Here is a 14,364-nt window from a genome sequence, read left to right as displayed (position 1 = left end):
CTGGGAGGAAAAGCAGCCTCAGGACAAGAACCAGCGTGACATTCTCCATCAAAACCCCCTGAATGAAGCTGTATGTTCAGGTGGAAAAGCGACATAACTTTTCTTCCCTAAGGAAGTGACTAGAATGGATTTCAAGTGTGCTCTCAGGAAAAACAAGCATCCCAAAATCCCAGCTTCAGTTTTCATTGTTCAATAGCCTGAGCCTTTAAAAAATATTAGTTTAAGGTTAGAAAATATTTGTCAACCCAAATCAAAACAGTTGTCCTTGTATGGGCTGCCTTGGTTGTGTTTGAAAATAAACTTCCCAAGGACTTTAAACATCAAAATCTACCATCTAGGACACAGATAACTAAGGACATCAGATAAAGACTTATAACAGCAGGACAAGGGGGAAGGAAGCACTTCAATAGTATGTTGTATTGAGGCTTTTTAGTCCTTATTCTACTATAGTCTAGTTTGCTGTACTGTCCTTTTTGCTCTGCTCATCCTGTAAGTTAATAGCTTGAGCAGCTCTTCAAATCTATTTCTGGAGCTCCTGTCACCTTGGTGTCAATGCATCAGGTGCACACATATAAAAACATAGAAGTTTTTGATTGTAAGTGGGTGTTTGTAAAGTAACAACTTTTTCAATTCCAAGAAATTAATATCTACAGATTAGTCAAAATGCCAGCATTCCATAACTGAGACTTGCACAAGTACCTGTGCATCCTCTCTGCCTTTCCTCCTCTGCAACAAACCTGAGCATGGCAACAAGCGGCTGAAGGACTCAGGGTTTCTGTCATGTTAGCACACATCTAAAAGCCTGCACATAGCATTGTTGGCTAGCCGTTAACACAGGAATTTAACTGTCATCTTCTCATGGCATGTGGAAATCCAAACCCCACAATGTAATCCCTAAATCAGCGTGTGCAACTTCAGAAGGGTTTACTAGCCCTTTGGAGGCTGTCATAAGCAAGTCTGGCTTCATATATTAATGAGCCTGATCTCCTACAGAATCTTTTATCAGCTACATAAGATACTCAATTATAGATACAAGTGCAAATAAGAAGGGTCAAAGTTTGCCCTTTTGCATGATTTCTGCAGCAATAAATTGCAGAGCGGACATTGCAAAACCACAAATTCCCCACTGCTGTCATCTAATTAATCGGGAGACTCACACTACATTGCTCTGGGCAAAAGGAGCATTTGGTAATCACCTTCTTGAGCAAGGCAGAACTGGCCCTTTCACCAGTCTGCTTTTTGCTTGCATGGCCATGCCAGTAAGATTTCTTCACCCTGAGCCTCACCGAACGCTGGAATCAACTTCAGCGAGACCAGGGATCCTTTCCCGTTGCTTTTTCACACATACAAACCTGGGGCTGTGCCATGAGAATCCTTTCACTTGGGACAGTGTACACATGCATTGGGACTATCCCTTTAATTCCAAGCACTTCACTGGTTAGTAAGCAACACTTCTATGCACTCCAACATTCTCAGCACAGTTCTGTTTAGGAGAGAAGATGCTGACACCTGTCTGATGCTCTTAGGAAAGAGAGAAGCTATGTAACAAGAGAGACAGCTCAAACGCCTGACCCACAGAGTGAAAAATACCAGCCACGATCAAGCACTATTCCTGTACAAATCACAGCAGCACCATTTGACTGCCTCCATGAGAGCCTGTGCGCTGCTGCATCCTTGTTTAATGACTACTCCTGTAGCTTAATGATCCGTCTAATGACGGATTCATTAGAGCAACAAATAGTTGTCAATGCTTCAGGTTGATGAACAATCTTTCTCCCACTCAAACATTCCGTCTTTTCCAGTGTCCAGAAGAAGATTTATGAATTAAACAAAAAAGAAAGAAAAATCCTCTGAAAAAACTAAAAATCCCTTCCCTGAATGAACACAAACTAATTCCAGCCCAGGTTCTTTGGCAATCCTTTCCGTAATAGCTTTCCCTTGTGTTTAAGGGACGGCAAAACATCATCCCTAATAGATGAATATAGAATATGAGATAGCACCGAGAGTACGCTGTGACAGAACAACTTGCTAATTAAAAGCAGTTGTTTTTAAGCACAGGAGATACATCCAACTTGTTCAAAAGACTAACAAAGTAGCACTATCTGACTACAGCAGCTCTGTCAGGTCAGGCAGGGGGATCACTGTCAAGCTGTATCTTCCTATTCAAACTTGCCTTTTCCTACGGTTCAACAGCGTGTTTAACTCCTTGTGCTTTCTGTGCAGAAGTGGCGCAGAGAAACCTGCCATGCCCACAACACAGCAGCCCCTGCTAGGTCAAAAGCCCCATTTCCAAACTGGAGAGCTAATGCGCTTCTTTTTCCTGTGAAAATTCCAAAGTATTTTTGTGAGTTCAAATGAAAAACAAATATTTATCTGGGTTTACTTCTGCATTCCAGCAGTCTTCTGCAATAACAGTCATGTTATCTTTGGAACCAGAGCACTTCCTTACACCGGGGCTTCAGCCATCCTTTGCTCTTTGTATATTACCTTAGAATGAGGCCTATTACAGTTTGACATACGACTTGTTGATACATGCAAGTAGCATGGATTGGCTGATTATTCTTCCCTTCAGTTCTGTCCCTTTAAATCAGGCACTACCAACCAGCAGTTGCTATCACTTGAACACACAGAGTCCATTTTATTTTGGCTCTGTGATACTGGATACCTGCATGTGTTGTTCTCTGAAACCCAAGTGCTGTTACAAAACAGATGACAAGTTTCCCAGGCTGCAAGGCAACAAATACCAGCAACAGGCTGATAGCCCAGTATATCACAAAGCAAGATGGAGCCAGTCCTGTGGACCATATAATCCCCAGTTCTCCCCTGCTCAGTAAAACACTCTTTTCCATCACCTACTCCACAAGCAGCCCAGTTCAGAAAGCAGCCCTGAACTTCATTTAACAACCACAAGTCTCCATTACTCGTGTTAAACACTGCCTCCACATCTCCTCACCTCCCAGAAAACACACTGTGAAGGAAAACAAACACATTTTTACCCTGAAGGGCTGAGGATGTTCCTTCCATGCCACCTGAACAAAGAACAGAACCGTTTTCATTGTCCTTTGACCAATAACAACAGAAGTACTGTCAATCACAACTCCAGTCACTGAGAAATCAGCTTTTGGATAAACTGGTATAAGATTATAAAGTATTTGTCACTTTGGTACTCAAAAAAGCAAAACCATACACAGCACGCTACAGAAGGATACCCGATCCGAAAATTAGAAGCAGTAACTCATACCAGAATCACATTCTTGTCACCAACACCATGGGTGACAAGAGAAAGGAGCTGCAATAGGCTTGGCCATGTTGTATCCAATCTCTTCTACCAAAACCAAACTACACTTGTGGAATCCATATGTTGTATTACATATTAGTTGCTGGCAATACTTGAAGAGGCTGAGAAAAAGGCTGTCTCCAACAGGGCTTTCTGCTTAGAGGTTAAGCTAAATCCCTTCCCTTCCAAAAGGGATATTTCTTATGTCAGCAATAACCATTACAGATGTCTGTCTGTGAATTCTTACCAAGCATCACACTTAACCAGGCATTTCAATTTTGACCTACACAGTAGCAGTCCCCCGATTCTTCAGATACCACCCAGAATTCCAGGAATTGTCAAACCCCATTCAAACAGCACAGCATAGCCTGTATTTTTTTCCGCATCAGGACAATGCTTTCGTGGTTGATTTCTTCAGGTACTGCTCTTCCTCCAAATTGAAGGGGACAGTGGAGCCAAAGATAGCAAGCCAAACAAATTAAATCAGTGTCATGACTTTGCAATAAGAATTCAGCAGAAGATAACAACAGGGCAAAGGTTTCAGGACCTTTTCCTCAGTTGGAGTTTTCTTTGCTATTTAGAACTCCAGTGAACTATTTGGCACTGCTCAAGATCTCTCACTTGAGTATCACAAAGGGAAGCTCATTTCTTCTCATAAATCTAGGGGAGGGGCTCTAGGGTAGGTCAATAAATAGCATCCCTCATAAAACATGGGGTGATCCTTTAGAATGAATTTCCATATGAGCTTGGCATTTGGTTTGTGTTATATATTGTACATGAAGGAAGCAAGGGGACTACCCAAATTCCTTTGAATTCCTCCTCCTGTAGAGCACTCACTAATGGGTCACAGCTCACGGCACACTCCATTAACCACAGGAGAACAAGCCTCTAAGTACAAAACGTCTCTGAACAGCACATTCTTCCCTATCCAACTAAAACACCTGCTTTGCTAGGTCAGGTCAGCAGAGTTTGCTTTATTTAACCCAGACCTGCGCACAGAAACATGCACACCAGCTCAAGGACCTTAATACACTAAAAACATCACTCAGCTGTTAAGGAAGATGAAAGATTGCCTATGCAAGTGTGACAAACTCACAGCTCTCATTAAAACCTTGAACATGTCCAAGTTTTATTTGCCTCAAGAGCAGCAAACTTACGATTAAACTAAATCCTTGCTTCCCCCCTGCTAAGTCACATGCAAGGAGCAGAGAGCTGGATTCCAAATCACACCCTAACAAATGCTCAGCACAGTAGTAATTAGACCTTGTAGCCTTTGCGAGCAACCAGGCTGATACTCAAGCCCAAGTAGCATAAGTTGGACTCTCAACTGAAAGCAGGGGTGCACAGATGTGCAGCTGAGCAGCACACTGCATTGCTCACCACAGGGAAACGGTAAATTAGTATAATAGAACATCCGCATGGATTATGCCGTGTGGACACCTACCCTGAGCATCCCAAACATGTTGCTTGACTGCGATACGTTTCAGTAAGAACTGAACTCCGAGCTCAGACACCCGAATCTCAAACTCCTACAATACATGCAGTGCCCTTCCTGTAAGTAGGGGTTATGCAGATCTGCTTCCCACCCGAGCCTTTCTTTTAGCTCAAAAAGCAAAACAGTGAATACTGCAGCATGTACTGTACTGTCCTTTCTGGGATGGCCTCCCTCCAGTTAAAACTTGTCTCTGGCTAAAATCAGTGCTTCCCAGCTCATAACTTGCGTGCTGTTTGCATGACTTGATATAGGAAATACAGGAATCTGAACCTGAGCCCAACAAGAAGAAATGACTGTGTTACCTGTAAACCATTACTTTGTACCAACAGCACGGTTTGAAGTGGAATAGCCTGAAGTGCTTCTGTCTTCTCTTTAGGACAACTAAAACCAATCCCAAACCAATGTTCTTCCTCCTTTTTTCTTATGGAATAGCAAGAGAAGAACATTTCTTTGTCTCACAAAGGGAAAGGAATGCCTGCCAGAAGAGCATTTTCTCTAGTCTTATCTGCACAATGCCAAATGGAAACCACCACAACTAGCTCTGTAGTCCCAAGAGCCACTAAACTGACAGTAGGACAGTGGTAAATTCATTTTATAATAAGCACATAGAAATTGCTTTATAAATACCATTCCTGTCCACCTCAATTATCCACAACTGCAGCAGCAAGGCTGAGGGAGCCCATTCCTTCCATAAGGCAAATGCCTGAGGACAACTGTCATTTTTCTTCATGATATCTGGAAAAGAGCTATTTAGAGAACACTTCATGGACAACTGAAAAATGCCTCTTCCAGCTGGCTTTGCCATTCACATTTATAATCCCGCACTTGCTGTTATGGAAATGAAGCCAGCATTTCTGGCTTTGTGGAATGAAATGCATTTGTTCCCCCCAGCACATAGTCAAGATACGCATATCACAAGACACAGATTTCTCTCCATCGATGTGCATTACATGCCATAAATGTGTTTGATGCGTTAAAAATTCACAGACTACAAAACTCACACCCACGTTTCTTGCTTGCATATACAGAACACATACAAGACAATATATGTACCACATCTACAGCATCAGTAGGTAGGGACTACGGTAAATAAGTATTGGAGAGTTATATCTACTGAGATCACAAAGCACTGTCACACGCAGTGTCACAAAGTAGATGGAACACATTCAGTATGTCCCTCAGGCAGAGGTTTTACCGGAGAACGCATTTGCAGGTGTGAAACAGCTGATAAATGCCTCCACAAAACACTAAAGAATGCAGCAGATCTAGATGCTAGAGACATTAGAAGACAAACACCACCCTCCCAGTTACATCTCCCCAGCAGCAATCTGTTACTGCATTTCATGTGCCCAGGCTAGCGATGCCTTTGCTGCAGCAGCAGGTTACACTGCTAATATAGGTTGTAAATAAGCTAAATATACACACACAATTCCAAGTGGCAGAGGCTCTCACTGACCTAGGTCCAAAGAGTTGCTGAGGATCATCGGGCTAATGGTCACCTTTTCATGAAATAGCTTAGAACTGACAGGTTATAGTGCAATCAGAGATCTGCTTCCTGCATTTTCCCTCTGAATTATCATTGTTGAGCTCTTGTGAGGCTCATGGGGAAAGTAAGGTCAAGCTCTGCAGAGGCACTCAATCAAGGTCAGAGTCAAGTGCTTTGAGAGGAAACCTACACTAAGGATGCCCTGACAGTGCTCTATTTCATCCATCCCTGGAGCTACAAGCACCAGTAATGACCACAAAACGAAGAACTTCTTTCCTTTGCTTTTCAATTAAAAAAGTAGCAGTAAAAGCAAACAAGCAACACTTCAGCTCTTTGGGGTTTTAAGTAATGCTGAACAAACATAATTCCTACATTTATGCGTACACCAGGATTTTTACCCAGCAAGCATGTTAGATTCGAGTACCACCAAGAGGTTTTACATGTGATCAGAGTGGTTTGGACCGCACATCAGCTTTTCTACCCTTTAAACAGTCTCTCAAACAGTCTCTCAAATTCTCACAGGATTGCAGCCAGTGTAACAGTTTCCCATAAGCACCATTATCCAAAAAGGCTTTATTTTGCCTTAAAGGCCATGTGATGAGACATGAGCATTAAATTTTTGCTGAGACTGGATATCAGGGTTTCTGCAACACACCCCCACTCTTCTTTTGTCCTTCAGAGAAAGCCATTTCATGTCTCAATATCCTTTCCGATAATATCGAGATTAAGAGAGCTGTCTGATGTTACAGCTGCTGAAGTTTAATTTAAGGAAGCACAGTCACATGGTGATCTTCAAAAGATAGTCAAAATGTCCAGGAGACTTCAGAGTTCATCTGAGCTACAAGAGCTGAAAACTCCATGTCCTGTCACCAGCAAGAGCAAGACAAAACAAGCATCCAATTCAAGGTGGTGAATAGAAAGGTAAATCTGCTATTGCTCCTTTCTGATCGCAGCTACAGCGTGCATTGGAATCCAACTGCTTGTGAACTAGAAAATCTGCTTAGCTGAAAATGAATAATGGCTGAGTATGACAATCTTAGTCTTTTCCCCCACCCCCTTAATTAAATTTGGGCACTAATATTTGCTGAGCTTTAATTCTCAGCCATCATCTTGAGTTCTATTATGTGCGATGCCAATTTCTCTCCTTCCGTGACTGAACCGCAACTTATAAGTGGTGAGCAACAGGAAAACAGTCTCTAATGTAATTTCGACTACTTTATAATGCACCCTCTGCTGTTTGTCTCTGCTTTTTGTTTACAGCTCCTACCACGTTTCGTAACCACTGCCACATGCTTATTATAATCTGCAGGCACGGAGGAGTTCCAAAATGCAAGGGCACAAATATATCTTCAAATTCCTTCTTAAACCAAGGGCCGAGATGACTGCAATGTGATACTACTGCGTGCAGTGCTGTCTACATGAAGAAGGGAAACAGATAACCTAAAGAAAAAAGCTATACATAACACAAAAGATATAAGCAAGATAAGATAAAAGATATAAACAAGAAACATATCTACATGATTTCTCCTTCATCCAACTAAATTGGCCTTTATTTGTCAGTTAAATTTTGGAAAAGCAGCATCCTACATTCACATTACCAATCTGTGTCTTCCCATTTGAGCTGTGATTGAAGTGGAGCATCCCCGATGGATCAACCTGAGGTTTCTTGAATGTGTCTCTAAACCAAGATGCATTTTACACTTGGTCCGGGTTCCTATTCCTGCATTCCAAAGCACACAGCCCCGCAGATCCTCTGAACACCGAGTATGGCAGAAGGGACCCTTCGCCAGCAGACCCCTGCTGCTCTCTAGCGTTCGAGAAGCTACAGGCAGGATGACAGCCTGGCTTGTACTACACAGTCAGCATGAGTTTGCTTTTCAAATGGTTCCTTGCCTCCAACATAGTTAAGTACAGGAACAACTTTTAACACAACGTTGTATGTTGGGACTGTCACTAAATGTTGCCAGACACATTCACCCCAACAGTGGTTTTTCTAGGGGGAAGAGCCCATTTATTCATAAACCATCTGCAAAAGCATCTCAAGAGGTTGTGAACTTATGTCAGATACACTGACAAAGGAAAACAGTTGATGAGCAGGCGCTAGCAGATCAAGGACCAAACTGGCATAGGATGAAGAGATACGATCAGCCTGAAAGGTCCCAAGCTGGGACCCTTCTCCTTCAGGTTCAGAGAGTTCTAAGCAACGTAGAAGGACCCAGCTAGCGACAGACAGGCTTCACTAGCCAGCGGTGCAAGATACGGTACGTAGGATTTGCTGAGGAACAATTTAATCGCTGGTATAAATCAATCAAGTCAAAAATACATCAGAATGATTCAGTTCCAGGTTTAATCCTCTTCCCCCACTACCTTCTACAGAATCCAAACCATTTGATTCCCAAAAATCGAATTCTACAGAGATCAGACACTGAGCTGGTTCTTGTTTGGTTCATTTTGATTGGGTTTTGTTTCGTTGGGTTTGATTTCTACATACGGTTAATGCAGTGCACTTCGAAGACTGAACTAATAATTTACAAGCAGAACAAGATGTTATTCCCAGGTTCAAATTCCAGCTGAGGTGAGGGTGGTGAGAAGCCAGTTCCCACAAACAATACCACTACCTTTGGAACAGAATTGGAAAGCAGAAAGAGATGAAATCTTTGAACCGTGAACTTAGCTTGCAAAGTTCTGCCTCTTTGTCACAAAATTATTCAGCCCAGACTCAGCATCTGAGTCAATAACCTCTGCAGGAATGAATACTTAGTTCCTTGCAGAATCTTTTCCTTAGTTATAAAAGTATCTGCCATTCATCCCTGCCTGCGCAATTTCACTCCCACTTCCTCCCAGCCAGCTAGTGTTGCGTACAAGCAACCAGTGATGCTTATTAATGTTTTAAATTGTGTTTCTGGGCCTCCCATCAGGCTGCTGAGGACTGAGCCACACAATGCCGCCTTTATCAAGTTGTAATAAAACAACCCAGACTAAATGGTGAGTAAAAAGCCCCTCTAAGTAGAGGCTCAGTGAGGCATGAGACAAACGTCTTTAATACACTGGAATATGGCAATTACCTACTTGGGGTGAATCAGTGTCCCTGATGTGAATAACATCTAGTAATTAAATCTAAGGCACAGAGCTTAAGTGGTTGATTTGGATCTAAAATAACCAATAGGCTCTATAATTAGACATAGTTAAAAGGTATTGATAGCAGTAGGACAACTGTCAACTGCCCATGCAATTCCTGAGGAGTTCTCAGAGTAGAGCATTTGATTTAAATACTAAGTGTGCACCAAGCAAGCAGCAAACCTCTTTCCATTTATCTAGGACAGAGCCTGGAGACTTGCAAACCTTCCTTCCCTTACTGTACAACTTAGTCTGCCTCCAAAGACAATGACTGCAAGTTTCATTTCAGACCTAAGATTGAACCTGTCGCACCTTCGGTCTTAATATAAAGGTGCGAAATGTTCACATCTCTGTGTTTAAGTCATCCCTTGATTTAAGCTTGTTGGAAAGGTCCCAAGCTGGGACCCTTGAAAGCTGGTAAGCTTTCAAGCATTTGCTTAGACCGCTATATAGTTACCATTAGAATCCCAGAGCAAGTTTGCAATAGCAAATTAAGCTTTCATCTCCTGTACGACACAGGTAATTAATACTCCTACTTAACAAAACCAAGGCGTAGAGGGTGAAGTGATTTGTCTGTACTCACATACTTTGTTCCTGCAGTCACAGTTACACAGGATCTTCAGGTAGTCCTTGAATGTTATAAAACAGGCACCAAGTGTCAGTGAAATTTGTACTCTGCACCAAGCAGGCTTTTGGGATAAGAATAATTGTTCGTGCACCTTTTACAAGGTGTTGTGCTCAGTGCAATGAAGTGCTGCGTGAAAGCTGTTGCTCCTCTTTTCCAAACTTAGACCGTCAGACAAAGCAGGTATACAAATACCTACACAAAGAGCTGTGTGCCTGAGACATGAAAATACATCTCCTAACAGCTCAGATCAAAACGATCGGCCCACTTAGTCTAAACTATAGAGCACTTAATAATGAGGCAGAAGCCCAGACAGATGGATGAGCAGGCTGAGTTTTTCCCCCTCAAGAAGTGAGGATTCAATAGCATCTGCTCAAGACATCCAGAAGGTTTCTGTCACACAAATAAAAATAATCATCATCTGTCAGTCTCAAATCACTGCAGCAAACTCACATGGATGAAGAGCTGAGATTCTCAGCTCCAGGAAAATCAGCCCTTCTCCAGAGGAGCTGCACCAAACTTGCAAACCTACAAGTCAGCACTGCCCTAGGAGCAGCGAATCTACATCTCATGTCACTTCTGGCTGGTCTTTCCCGCATAAAACTCTAAGGCAGCTTCAGGGAGATCAGGTATTCGCTGAAGTGAGCAGTGAAAGCTATCAGCAATGTGTCGAGTGTCCCTTGTTGCACTACATGGAAGATTAGGGATTTCCTCTCCAAGTTTCATGCAAGCCTTGCATGCAGCATCCTCAACCATTAAGTGACAAACGTGACACATTCCAACCAAGGCTGATCAATTCACTTAGGTCAAAATGACAGCTGAAATCAATTCTCCAAAGATTGCCACACCAAGACCACTTCCTGTACTCGATGACAGATGCATCCTCCTATGATTTATGTGATCTGCTTATTAGGGGCCAGCAAGAACCCCTGAAAGCATAGGTTTTATGCACAGCTCTGTCTTTGTTTACAGTACATCCTTGATCAAATATTTGCCATAGGCCTCTAATGTAGAAAAGGATACTTCCCAGGGAAATAACTTCAGTAATCCAGAGCAAAACTAAACCTAAGCTAGCTGTACTACAAAGGAGACCCAGATCCCTTATTTCTGCTCAGACAGGCCACTGATGAGCTAAAAGCTGTTGTCGTGGTTTAAACCCAGTCAGGTAATTCGTTCGCTCACTTCCCCCCCTTTCTTTCCCTCCCCCTGCTCCCGGAGGGACGGAGAGGAGAATCGAAAAGAATGCAACTCCCACCGGTTGAGATAAGAACAATTTAGTAACTAAGGTATAACACACACCACTACTGCTACCACCAGTGATAATAATGATAAAGGAAATAACAAGGGAACAGAATACAACACCTCAGCACCAGCTGACTGATAACTCGCCCCCAAGCCCAACCAAGCACCGACCCATACCTCCTCCAACCCTGCAGTCTCCCAGCCCTTCCGGCTAACTCCCAGTTACATCCTGGGCATGACGTGCTGTGGTATGGAATACCTCTTTGGTCAGTTTGGGTCAGGTGTCCTGTCTCTGCTTCCTCCTGGCTTCCCCTCCTCCCTGGCAGAGCATGAGGCTCACAAAGTCCTTGGCCAAACCAAAACATCCTTGTTATCAGCTCTGTTCCCGAGCTGAAAGTCAAAACACTGCACTACACCAGCTACCAAGAAGGAGAAACATGACTGCTACTGCTGAACCCAGGACATTATCCACCCCTTATTCCATACCATTCACGTCATGCTCAGATCCCACATTTTCAATATACCATCACTCTTATCTTAGTGCATGGACCAGTCCCTATAAAGCTGCTGAGTCCATCTGGTCCATGATGTCAGGCTCCATCTCTTGTACCAGTCAGAGCAGGAGAGATTGTGTGCAGTGTTCACACTCGTGAATAATCTGGGCAATAGTGTCCATTGCTAAGTCCACCCCTCGATCATGAGTCCATCTCTACGTTGCATCTCTGCTCTGATGGCCTGAAGTGCCATGGGCCCACCAGGCTTAAAATAATTCACTGTCCCCTTCAGCAGTTTCTGCAGCTTGTTGCTGGGGACTCCACACAGCTGCCTTCCATCTCCGACACTTCCAAAGCACTGGAGGGGCCCAGTGGACTAGATACTTGCCCATACTGTCCCACACACCCTGCCACTCATGACTGTCCAGCCTTGGGGAAAACCTCTTGGTCCCCCTATATTGTCGTCTAATCCCAGACAAGACCCAAACCTGACTCTGCTTAACTTTTGAGATCAGACAAAATGGTGGTGGGTAGAACACAGTCTGTATGTGTGCCAACATGCTGATCCCCATCACAATCAGCAGGCAGGTCCCAAGGGTACCCAAAGGCCATTCAAAACCTTCAGAACTCTCAGTTGATGCTGCTGTACTTGTCACTGGGGCTGGTGTAGCTGCTGTGCTTGCCGGCTCTCCCACCACCAGCTTCTATTTTCCTGAGTCCAGCTCTTCCTCCTCTGCCTTGCTGAGAAGTGCTGCGTGGTCTCCTGCATGCTCCTGGGGCTCGGCGGGTGGCTGCCGGGGAATGCTCTCGGCCGTCGCGGGGCTCGGCTCGGCCACGGGGCTCGGCTCCTCCGCGGGGCTCGGCTCGGCCGCGGGGCTCGGCTCGGCCGCGGGGCTCGGCTCGGCCGCGGGGCTCTCCCACTGCTCGGCAGCCGCCTCCTTCCTCTCCTCGACCGCCCCGACCTCCTCCACCGGCAGCCGTCCCCTCGCGGCCTCCGGCCCCGCTCCCGCCACCGCTTGGTGCCCGGGGCCGCTCTCCCGGGCCTGTTCGGCTGCCGCCGGCTCCCGGGGCCGCTCCCCCTCAGCTCCCCGCAGCCTCACGAAGATGGAGAGTAGGGTGAGGGCCAGGACGGTGAAGAGCAGCCGGACGGCCAGGTACAAGTCCACGGCCACGTCCGTCCCGCCCTGCTGCTGGAGCCCGCCCGTATTACAAGCCATTGCCGTAAAGCACAGTGAGACGAGAGCCTTAGCCCAGGCCCCACACTTGATAAACACTATCACAGCAAATACCGGCTCTACATAAGTTACAACATTCTGAAGCTGTGAGATCAACAAGAACAACTCTGAGAGCCAATAAATCAGCATTCTGATGAGTGACTATTAATCCAGTCAGATCTGTCGTTATCTCAACCCTTCGTGCCCCACGTTGGGCGCCAAAAAGAACACCTCAGCACCAGCTGACCGATAACTCGCCCCCCAAGCCCGACCAAGCTCTGACCAATACCTCCTCCAACCCTGCAGTCCCCCAGCCCTTCCGGCTAACTCCCAGTTACATCCTGGGCATGACGTGCTGTGGTATGGAATACCTCTTTGGTCAGTTTGGGTCAGGTGTCCTGTCTCTGCTTCCTCCTGGCTTCCCCTCCTCCCTGGCAGAGCATGAGGCTCACAAAGTCCTTGGCCAAACCAAAACATCCTTGTTATCAGCTCTGTTCCCGAGCTGAAAGTCAAAACACTGCACTGCACCAGCTACCAAGAAGGAGAAAAAATGACTGCTACTGCTGAACCCAGGACAGCTGTGAACACCAATGTGAGTAACAACAAAAGGCTTGCATGAACTCACATCTTTGAGATCCCTCCATGCTTTTCTGACCAATTCCATATGTCTTAACTCCTCTCACCACCTACCTTATTTTTGAAGGTTAACAGCATCTAACACTCATAAATACAACTTACTACAGACTAATATTTATAGCATGCAGAACAGTACCCAAGTCATTTCACCTGTATATCATTGGTCAAATAACACTTCTACAAGACTGATCTATATAACATCATAAAGCTTTTCCTGTTGAGCACTTTGACACTCCAGTTCCACCAGCAAACTCCTCCACAGTCACAAATACACCAAGGAGGCTGCTATTGTTCCATATAAACTACAATCAACAAGGCTGTTCAATGCCCAATATTGCACATCCTCTACTCACACTTTCCTCCTTTCTGCTACTCTTTTCAGTTAAAACTGTGGAAGATTAAATAGTTGAACACTCAGATATACTTTTCCAACAGCCAGTACAAAATGCACATGGTAGTGCAGCACTTACGGCGTTAAACAAACAGCAGAGAGCATAGGCAGTCTTCTGTGGATAGCTTCATCAGGGAAGCCTCTGAAACACAGCCCTGGATTCATTTCATCACTACTGGGAGCTGCAGTGGTGTTGAAGGCAAACTCAAAAGTGATTTGTATGTAGACAGGGAGAAAGGCAGGGGAAGTGGAAGATCACCAGATCATAGGAAATCCAGCTGATTAAAGTATGAGAATCAGGCAGGATCTTCTGTGGCCACCTTCCCCTCCCTTCCCGCTGTTATCCTAAGAGCACTTTCAAAGCCAGAGGCAGCAGACAACTAACAA

General features: G+C 44.7%; 1 protein-coding gene across 1 annotated transcript in view; it reads right to left on the bottom strand.

The window, feature by feature from the left end:
• The window catches only part of GRAMD1B (GRAM domain containing 1B), a 110,309-nt gene that overhangs the window by 80,684 nt on the left and 15,261 nt on the right, over positions 1–14,364 (bottom strand). The gene's annotated exons all lie outside the window — the stretch shown is intronic.

This window comes from Pezoporus wallicus, unplaced genomic scaffold (genome assembly GCF_028554395.1).
Source record: "Pezoporus wallicus isolate ANWC-B61680 ecotype Strahan unplaced genomic scaffold, APGP_CSIRO_Pwel_v1 contig_8797, whole genome shotgun sequence".
Classification (NCBI taxonomy): domain Eukaryota; kingdom Metazoa; phylum Chordata; class Aves; order Psittaciformes; family Psittacidae; genus Pezoporus; species Pezoporus wallicus.
Note: the sequence above shows the minus strand (reverse complement) of the source record. Positions and strands in the feature narration are given on the sequence as shown.